We start from the raw sequence: 11,131 nt of genomic DNA on the forward strand, positions 1-11,131 counted from the left end.
TCTGTTGCAGCTTTATGAGTGTGCATTTTTGTGTGTGTCAGTCTGCTTTACTACCTTGTAAATGTGTTGCTGTGTATTCATCGCCTGAACAATCAGTTTTTCTGGCTCTGTGAGGGATAGCATTCTCTCCCTCTCTCTTTCTTTCTCATCCACCCTGATGAGTGTGTGTGTGTGTGTTTGTGGATGTGTGTGTGTGTGTGTGTGTGGGTCACTTCCTGCCTTTGAACACAAGGTGGGGCTGTGAGACCTTTGCTAATCACCAGGCCTCTCTCTTTCTCATGTGGTGGTGTGGTGATGTTGGTGCCGCTGTCGTCTTAATGTCTTGATGGTGGAGTGAAGAAGGCATGACCAGGTTGGGGGATGGTGTGTGTGTGTGTGTGTGTGTGTGTGTGTGTGTGTGTGTGTGTGTGTGGTCATTGTCTTGTCTTGTTTTCCCACTGCAGCACTTGAGTCTGGGAGACATTGATTTTGACAGGTCTGTGCTCTGTGACGAGACAAACCCACAGCACGCCACGGTCCCTCAAACCTATCATCTTCCTATTCAAAGTGGGATGAGCTTTGCAGGATAGCACTGGAAGGACTGGCTGTTTGAAAGCTTCCCTTATAGGCCCTCCAGCATGGAAAAATGAACTCCTGGCCCAGAATCGTTTGATGCTCAATGATCCTTCAAGGCTTTAAATTGTTTTACCAGGTGTAATCGCCCTCCTGAAATGTCACAGAAAGGCATTTGCTCTTAAGGGACATTTACAGCTTTTCTTTGATAGTATTGAGTCCTTAAAATCAGCTATAAGTTGGTATAAAAGTGGATTTTGGCCAGGAGAGAGGAGAGGTTACACTTCTCAGGTAATGGCCATAGCAAGGGGCATGTCTCTGCTGTCAGATGAAAAACATGTATCGGTGGGAAAAAAGAAAAGATTCGCTTTGCTGGGGGTTGGAAAATCCAGTCCAGTTTGACTTTTGTGCTGTCTTTCTCATCTTTGATTCTGACATTTCTAGGCCCAAAATGGACATAAATGTTGAATTATCCCTTTAGAATAAGACATACAAATCATCAGAACTGGAGACATGAGATTCTTCCACAGCAGCAGAGAAACAGACCACATCCAAGGGTGCAGGGGGGCTTTTTATGGCTGTCTTGTTCTATTTCAGATTTGATCATGTGAAACTCACTTTTCAAGAAGAGCTGGACACGTTCCAATTCGCTCTGAATCAGGGCTGAAGACTCTGTTGCATTGCAACAATGAGTAAATACTTCCTGTATTGGAATTAAAGAGTCTGTGTTGCCGTTATCACAACTGAGACATATGGTTTGTAACTTTTCTTGTTTTCCCTGCAGCTCTATTAGTAGAATAAATGATTCCTTTTCTGTGTTTCTTCACCTTTATGCATCCAGGAAGCAGGTTTATAGAGCATGCATGCTGTTTTTTCATCAGCAACAAGATTTTTATTCGTGTACTTAACGCCAACAACAACGGGGGAGTTCCCCAGCGCTTGTGGCCAGTCAGTATCTCTGCTGGAGCAGCTGGGTGCTGGATTCAAACCAGTGACCCCAGCGCTCCATGTCCCAGTCCAGCAAAAACATCTGTTGTGTCACGTCACAGAGATTTAGTCTCATATTCAGCCTTCAAACTGGATTTTTCTTTATACAAGAAGAAGTTTAAAGTCTCAGTAAAAGTTCATCCACAAAGATTACTTTTCATATGCATGTTCTTTACATATTTACGCATTCTTCCTGTGCTGTCAGCTCTGTCAGTTGAGGATCAGTTTCTGGTGTTCCCACTACTTTAACCCACCTGATTTAACCATCATACTGTCACTATCAAACTTTAAAACGACTCTTTACTGCTGTCAGCTGTCATTTTCACTGCTTCCTTTACACTCTCCACCGCATGTTTTCTTCAGAGCCGGCCCTAAATTGTGACTCAGCTTCATGTCCTGTCCACTCAGCTCCTCAGGAATCTGGCTCCAGGTCCAGAGAGAATTTGACTAAGTCTCCACCAAAAATAAACATATCTAGATCTTCACCACCAACAAGTATCTAGGCTTGACTGGTTTGAAAGCCCTCTACCTTCACATTCAGTGCTGACAAAGACGGATCCCACATCCAACCTGAGGCACAGGACAAAAGACAGCAACAATGGAAAAGGAGAAGCTGTCCACACAATGTAATGAGTATTATTTACATAAATCAGATAAACAAGCTAAAAGAAACATGTTGTCCAATCAAGAACTACATACCATATTCTCTGGCAAATAACAATATGGCTGCACTTAGCTACCAAGCCACCATTGGGTGCAGTAGAATATTGTGAAACATTTCTCTCACCCTACTTGTAGAATGTTTCTTGTTTGGAAACAGTCATAAAACATGTTTGAGATCAGACTGAATATTTCAGTTAAAAAAAGTCTGGGGCCAGTAAAGGCCATTACAAAATGCATCTGAGACTTTCTTGTTGTCGCACTTAATGAAATTTTTTTCAAAAGATCCAAGGGCCATGACTAATGTAATCAAAGGGATTAAAAAACAGTACATTCTTTTTGGGCTTTTGCATAAAAATGCCAGTGTCTGGTAACAGGTTAATTTGTCTCTAACACTGAGCTGCCATTTGTGCCAGATAACTGTTTATAAGAAGTTCTTGGAAATTAGTGTTTGTACACTGAATAAAGCAGTGGCAGAAAAGCAGAAAATTTGTGAAACACGATTTTTATCTAACAAAAATACAGTAAATATTGACTCAGACAGCTGGTTAAAGTGGAGACTGTACATGTTATTTCTTTGCTTTACCCAGCATGCTCATTTTTCATTATAAAATCAACCCTTGAAATGTATTTCCAACAGTGACTCTTCAATAGAGTCATTTCAGTTCCACGGTCGGGCTAAATTTACGGCCTAAAGAGTGTTGCGAGTGTGTCGAGAGTAGAAGTGTATAACTCAGTATTTCTGGGAACCAACTTTTAGGATATTTCCTTTTTTTGTTCTCCTTTTGGGACACAGTGCACACAGCTTGGCTGCAGCAGGGCTACAATCAATCAGTGGCTATTCAAACACAATCAACCATGTTGTGCCATGGAGCCACACAAAACTCCTCTCCAATTACTAACACAATCACATCTGATTGCTCATCATGTGTGTGTTGGTCAGTTTCCAGAAGGTTCCTGTGCTCATTGGCCCTGGTTTCTACTTCATGACTCAGAGTGTGATCTGATGTAGTTAGACGAAGCAGAACACATATACATTGTGCCATACTGTGAGGCAAAGGGGTATGTTTTCTTCAGCATAATCATATTTTTTCATAGGTTATTTTTGCACTGTTACAACCAGATGTTTCTCTTTTCCTTCACTTATTTGCTATTTTCTCCTCTATATGCTTTGGCAGCACAGGTGCTTTCACAGGCCAATAATAAAAGCTGCAACTGTGACTGTAATGGAGAGCGAGAGAGACTGAGCGCTGCTGCTATTTCTAGTTATTTATTCATACTCACAGGGCTGCTTTAAGCCAGTTAACATCCAGACTCGAGATGTCCTCTCTGTCTCTCTCTGTTCCCCACAGTAAAATATTAATAAACTGTTTTGTTTGCGGTTCCTTTTTTAAAGCAAATACACTGTGGCCTTATCATTTGCATCATCCTCACAGCCTCAACAGCGCAGTCTAAATAAGCAGGAGAAAGTATTTAGGAAATGCTTGCAGTGTGGGTTGTTTTTCTGCTCGGCAGGAGGAGATTAATGGTTTGTTTGCATTCCCTGCATGCTGTTCATCGTTGTGCTGTCCCAAGCAGCACACTGCTGCATACATACAGGACATATAATGGAAGATAAATGTGCCAGGAAGAGGGAATACTCTTCCTGGGGGGATTGCTGTGTGGATAGGAAGCAGCAGAAGAGGAATTTACTGTGAACAGATGAGATGCCGGGTCACTAAGATAGCAGTTGCTTACGTTAATGTTACAGTTTGTTTTCTTTCTGTGTGTTCAGCCTCTGACCTCTGGATATTACTGGAGACTTGTCATAAACCAACTGTGATGTTGTAATCTGTAGGCGACAGAGATCAAGGCAGAGGCATATTAAGTGGCTGCTTTGAGCCCCTCAGCCACCAGGGGGCCCCTAACAAACTTAAAATTTTAACATATTTTTCCAGTGGTTAACAGCACTGAAACCGAAACCCTCCAAATGTAATGAGTATGCTATAATAATTTGAGGTTATAACACCTAATAAATTTGTTGGGCGCTATGGAAAATTTTAGGATTTAAAAATAAAAAATTCAACTTTGAGGTTTTGCAGCTCTGTAAAAATGCTTTACATTATAAAAAGTTTCTGGTTCCCATTAGAAACGTTAAAGCAAGCCTCTGGGTTTAGTGGTGTAGGAAACAATTCTTCTCATTATATACTTTGGGGACATTTTTAGGGAAGCTATGCCAAAACCTTTAGATTAGGGATGCCATGACACATTTTTGGGTTATAACAAACACATCTGAGGGACATTTTACCGACCTTTAAAGGTGCTGCACACAAATTTGTTTATGTTATAGCAAATGTTGAGATTTGGAGGAGCTCTAATTTCTCGGTATTTAGGGTCTCTGAACTATTTTGTGTGTAAAACCAAATTTTGAGATTTGGGATGCCATAACACATTGTTGTGTTACAACTAATAACAAATTTGGAGGACTTTATATTAAAGTTTGGGATTCAGTTCATTCATTCATCCATTAAACAAATCTGTGGATTATAAAACACACTTTGGGGACAGTATACCACATTTCTGGTGAAATTTGGGTGAGCTGTGATAAATGTTTTGAATCCTAACAAATAAATAATTTGGGTGGGATTCAGAGGTGCTGTAGCAAAATCCTTGCTATTCAAAATCAAACAACAAATTTGGGGGGCATTATACCATTTGGTAGTGTTACAAACAAATCCTTGGATTAAAGCTAGTAAATAGCTCTGAGTTCTAGACCAAATCTTGGGATTTAGGGGCACTGTATCAAATCTTGCAAGTCTCTGGGACATTCTCTATACCACATTTTGCGATTTGGGGGTGCCACAACACATTTTTGGTCCTGAGAAATACATTTGGGGGAAAGTATCCTGAAGTTTCAGGTTTAGTGACTCTGTAAATACATCTGTGGATTATAACTAACTATAAATTTTGAGAATTGAAGGAGGTGTAACATATTTGGGGGTATGATACATTACTTTGGGGTTTAGGGGCATTGAAAAAAATTGAAAATATATTGTGTTAACAAAACTTTGCCAACGCTGTACCACATTCCAGGATTTGTGTTAACATCCTATTGGAAAGGCCTTTTCCCCGGTAGGTGAGCAGAAGCTGTTTCAGTATCTTTGAAAATGATGTTAATTTTATAGCCAAGCAAGATGTTTGGCAGAAGAAAATGTGGAAAATGTTTGTTTATTCATCGCTGAAAGCTGGTGGGTTTGCACATTAATCCCCCGAGGACAGACTGACGTCAGCCTTTGAAGTCCGACAACATGATCATAATCCCCTTTTGAACTCAAACATAATTGGTATCAGTTGTTGAAAGGAGGCAATGAATGAAAATCCGACTGGAAAAAAAGGTGTCTTGGTGTAGCTTTACTTGTTAATTATTCGGCTTATCTGTGTAATGAAACAGCAGATCACTGAATAAATGTGTTTGAAAAAGTGAAAGGTTTCATTCCTGCGATCTAAAAATTCATCAGCAGACATTTCAAAAGGAAATAATTATTTCATCATCAAAACATCACATAATTGGGAGGCAAAGGTCTGAAGAAGATGAAGAAGTTGTATTTCATAATCTGCTTTATGTTCAAGCGGAAGAAAATTCTCAACTTGTTTTGAATTGTAGATGTAAAAGTTTGGAGTAAAACTTGATAAAACTACATGATACAATCAGGTGCAATCACAGTTTCTCTGTCTGTCTGCCTGACAGACTTTTCTTATCTAGTCCTATGTTATCTGCATACTAAACAACGTGGTCTTTTGTTTTGAATTCACTGTCAAGTAAACGTTTTGTGTCAGTACAGTGGATTCAGATGTGTTTCATCAGCAGCAGCAGCAGGAGTAGTAGTAGTAGCTGTCTGCTCAAGATTCAGTCACTTACAGATACTTAAATGTTGGAGCTGCTCAGTAAAATAAACTCCTGTACTGTAACACAGGAGGAGCAGCTGGAAGTCAAAATATAACTCTTTCCATTTTCCACCTGGAATCTATTTTCTTTTTCCATCGTGCTGATCAATTCCGATCAGTCAGAATCATTTTATTTCCAACATGTGTCTTAACTGACAACTTACTTTTGTTGCGTTTTGTATCATTACTGAAGCTGTACTTTCCGTTCTCTGCTGTTAATTTGTTGCCTGGGAGCCCAGCAGGCTTTGCTTGAATTTTTGCTGAGTTGTCATTAACAACCCACTGGATGTTATTCGTGGGAAGAAATGCATGCAAACATAACTCACTGACAGAGGAGAAGCTGTTTGCTCTATTTCGGCCGCATCTATTTTTAATGATGTTGACTTTTCTGGCTGAAGAAAAACAAATCAGGACACACAGTGAGGACGCCGTGCAGTGCTGCGTTTGCCCTGCAGGTGACAGCAGTAGCATATTTTAAAATGCAAACATACTGTGCACAATCACATACACATATAGCACGAACACACGGAAATACAGAAAGAAGGACGATTTAAATCCCTCTCTCCTCTTTTTGTCCTTATGCAAGAAAATCTCTGATCAACTCTGGTTTGTGTGATTAATTCTTTCTAAGCTGCTTCACGAAAGCAGCGCTCTCTCTTTTTCTCTGCCACCACTTCAGCCAGCTCATCTCTCCCTGCGCTCTGCTCTCTGCCCTTTTGCCCAAACCTGCAACTTGAAACGTTTTGCCAGAGCGAGCTCTGCCACAACAAAACAAACTATCAGCAGGTCTGTACTTGTGCGGAAATAATACAGCAGGAAAAAAAATCCATTTCAATCAAAGTAGGGGACATTTCTTTCACAGTTGTGCACAATTCCAATAATGTCTTTGGAGATTTGAAGTGCCGAGGGGAGAAGAAATCAAACCCTGACTGCTGCTGTTCTTACCAGACTCCAGCTGTGTTTTTCCCACTTTGCCCACTAAAGGAAAGCTGTGGAATTGCTGATTTCCCCTTCAGGTTTAAAACTGTAACAAATAAAATGAGGTTTGCTCTGTACTCTGGACCTTTTTTATGACAGGTCCATTGGCTCAAACAAGAAAAAAGAAAAAAAAAAAAAATGGAAAAAAATCACATCTAAGGTTTGCATTGAGTTAACTAGGATGCCATGGCAACTGCTCTCAGGCAGTTTTCTGACATTTGGGACAGTCGTTTTCGGAGAGTGCAGGATTCAAGGGCAGATAATCTGATATAATTGGTAGAAACCTTCAGCACAGAACAAGGTTTCCTTCATGATTTTGCTCTGGGAAGCTGTGAGGTTTTATTAACCTTATTTCACCCAGCCAAGGCTTCTGCTGAGCGTGCATGTTGTTTTCCAGCGACGGCCTGCTTCACATTCATACAATTGCACAGATTCTCAGCTGGAAGCTGCCCAGCCCCAACGCTGGAGCAGCTGGCTGTTATTTGCCTCTCTCCACAGCAACAGCAGCGGCAGCATAAGGTAACTCAGCAGACAAAGGGATTACTTACAGCAGTTCAATTTTCAGCTAAGAGCTGTTGAAGATCCTTCAAAAAAGCCAAAGGCCACATACATCACTCGTTTTAGTTTGCTTTTATTGGGCTGTCTTGGAAGTAGAAACCACCTCATAAAGTCAATTTATATGACTTGAAAGCACTCAGGACATAGAGAGAAGGTTTAAAATTTGGCTAACACCTGAGGTTTCCTAAAAAGAAAGCCTCCCACAGAGAGAATAAAGTGCCCTTGGCTATGCAAAAATGCTAATCATCATCTAAGCATAAGCCCATGTATTAGATTTAACCTAATGTAAAATCCTCTGTGAGTACAATCCCTGCTGCTGAGGATCAGAGTGTGGGTCTGTCTCCTACTGGATGACACAGAAAACATGGCGTAATAACCTTTAGTAAGGACATTCCTCCATCCTCCTGGCGGGAGGTGGAGTCGGGCTGGGCACAGAGCGGTGAAGGAGAGGGTGGGTGGGTGAGGGGGCCTCTCTGTGTTTTGGGAGGAAGTGATGAGATGGTGGTGGTGAAATTAAGTGTCTTGTATTATGTGAAGAGAGGAGCAGTTGGCTGAGAAACCTGTTTGTTTTGCTTCTCAGGCAGAAAGAAGAGAAGGTCCAGTGGTATTGTGGCTCTCCATCTCTTCTCTGGCAAAGAAGCTCACGGTGAGTTTGTTCTGAGAGGAGTGGTAATAGTCAGATCACAGAGATTTCATACAGCAATGATTCTCCTACAGTACTCTCATTTCTCTGTGTGTGTTCCACTTTTCAGATAGCTGCAGAAAGGCCACACAGAGCACCCCACGGTGCACACGGCTCCTTATCGCCAGTCGTGCTACAATAATGTGACTGTTGTCAGTTACGCTTGGCATTTATTTGCAATGCTTTGTAATCCCCAGAGGAAGATAAGTAGTAGAGGCGTTTAGGTGGAGCATTCTGTGACAGGGCGTGCAGCGATGCTGAGATCTTCCTGCCCACGCAAGAACTGAAGCAGCTCACAGACGCAGCACTGATGGTGAACACACACATGCACACATAAACATTTAGACACTCAGGGGCACACACATGCTTGCATACATATTCAGACACACACTTGTATAATTTACACATCACTGCTGTCAGAGGGAACTCTTGCATCTCTGAAATGATTTAAAGAACTGAGAAAAACACTTTTTATAAAACCTTTCTGAGGGCCAAAGCGTGAATTCGTCCAACACTGGACCACAATGTAAAAATTCAAGGGATAGAGTTCTTTAAAGGGGAACTCTGCTGATTTTACATGTCAAAGTCAATTTGCTTTCTTGAAAGCCAGTGAAAACAAAGTCCTCTGTGGTTTGAGTGTAAAAAAATAAACCTGATGAAGTCATCAGGGTTATCTGGGCTTGAGTTCTGAGGATAAAAATTTTTAACAGAAGCCTGCATCACAATCTGCTGCCATGGAGTTTGACAGACATGAGCATTTACCAGGTGGGTAGAGTGTTAATGAAAGATGCCGTTGAGCTGCATTACAGGAAGTGATGCTTTGCTTTAGAACTAAAAGCCAGAATAATTTGGCAGCTTCACTTTTTCCTCCATGAAGTCCCCATACTTTATGGAAGTACTATATAAAATTTAAGGAGGAGCCTTTTAATAAAATAGGCTGATGATGCTGGTAGAGATGACACATACAGAGAGCAAATGAATAAATCTGTTTCTTATCATTCATTTAAAAGGGTAATTACATTATTTTACTAATTACTCAACGGCAAAGGCTTTAGTTACATTACTTTTGTAACTCTGAAAAGCTCAGTCCAAACTTCCACACCCACCCAGCACATATTCTTGTGGTAACTTACTCATAAACTGTACTTCAATACGATTTTATGGGACTTGAGGTACTACAAAAACTCCGGATACACAGCAGGATATTAAATAGTTACATTTAGCACCACCTTTACCATCTGTAACACACGTTAATATCTATATTTCTACATTGTGGTACTGCTATGTTTTACTTAAGTGAAATATCTGAGCACTGCTTTCATCACTATATATTTTGCATTTAACGGGTTGAAACAGAAAATGAGACAAACAAGCAGAGATATAATATTTACTGACCATCGACAGCTATCTTAATCTATGTTTGGGTATTTCAGAGAACAGACCTTTAATAATGACTTTGTCAGCTGTACATGAACAACAACATTGGTTGTTAAGTTAAATGACTGGTCACATGATATGAGGAGTGATCCCTGATGAGTTAAATTTGATATACAGTGCAAAATAAACAATACATAGATTAAATTCACTCAAAATAAAAAATGTAATTCAGTCATAAAAGCCCCAGAGGAACCTGAGGTGACTTTGTCTTTGTGTAACAACAATAAGATAAATATTGGCTGGAAGACTAAATCATAATGAAAATGGAAATTTAATTTTGGAAAAAAAGGTAAATTAATTCCAAGTTTTTCTCTTTGTAGCCTCTCAGTTCAACATTTGTTGTTTTAGTTCACCAAAACAATTTTGACACTTTTCACCCTGAAGCCAGAAAATAATTCAATTCAACTTAGATTATCTTGTAATTCCCTCAGTTTCAGTGCAAATAAGTAAAAGTTTCAAGCTTCTCATGCATGAAAACACAGCGTTCAACTCCTCTCTGCTTACGCTGCCATTCAATTTACTGAATTGCATTTGTTATTTGTTACGGGGGGGTTGTTCGTTTGAGGAGACAAGGTCTTGATGATAATGGACAACTGCGCTCCTTTTTTCCCTCCCTCCAGCTTAAATTGCAGCGAAAAGCAAGAGTGGAATTGTAAAACACATTTATCTGCCTCCGACAACCGTCTCCCCTCTGAATAATTAATGCTCCAGGCTTTATGTGTCTTGCTGGTTTGTCCTTGGGGCCTGTGGACTCAGGGCATTGAGAGTCCAGGTTGCTGGTGAGGCAGTCTGGTGACGCACACAGCTGTTCATCAGACCTCCTCAGAGCAGCTTTACATTCAGAGGGTGTCGAAATAATAATAATCGCATTAAAAACTGCTGTACTTACTATGAGTAACTGTTAATGGAGGTGAAGTGATGCAGAAAGGAAAATAATGAGTGGGTGAATGTGACAGTAAATAAGTTACTATAGCACTGTGATAACATACAGTACCTGTACATATTACAACTGGTTAGAGTATAATATGGAGAAAGTTTTCAGTTTAAGTTTGACAGGAAATAATGTTGGATTTAAATAAGATGGATCCCAAAATAGCAAGGAACTAATGATAGTGTAGAAGAATAGAGATTTTGTACTTTCATTAACTTTGTCCTCTTAATTTCAAAACAACACAATTCCAATAATGACCTGATCTAACAGACATGCAGTATCTGGAACAAAAAAAAAAACCAAAATTTATTCTAATTTGTGTTTGGGTTCAGCTGGAGCCAGCCGGTTTTACAGGTGCAGTGAAGACACAGGCCTTTACTGTATGTTTTGAATATGCTTGAGTATTATTTTATTTATTTAGA

The sequence above is a fragment of the Lates calcarifer genome, linkage group LG15 (assembly GCF_001640805.2).
Source record: "Lates calcarifer isolate ASB-BC8 linkage group LG15, TLL_Latcal_v3, whole genome shotgun sequence".
NCBI lineage: Eukaryota > Metazoa > Chordata > Actinopteri > Centropomidae > Lates > Lates calcarifer.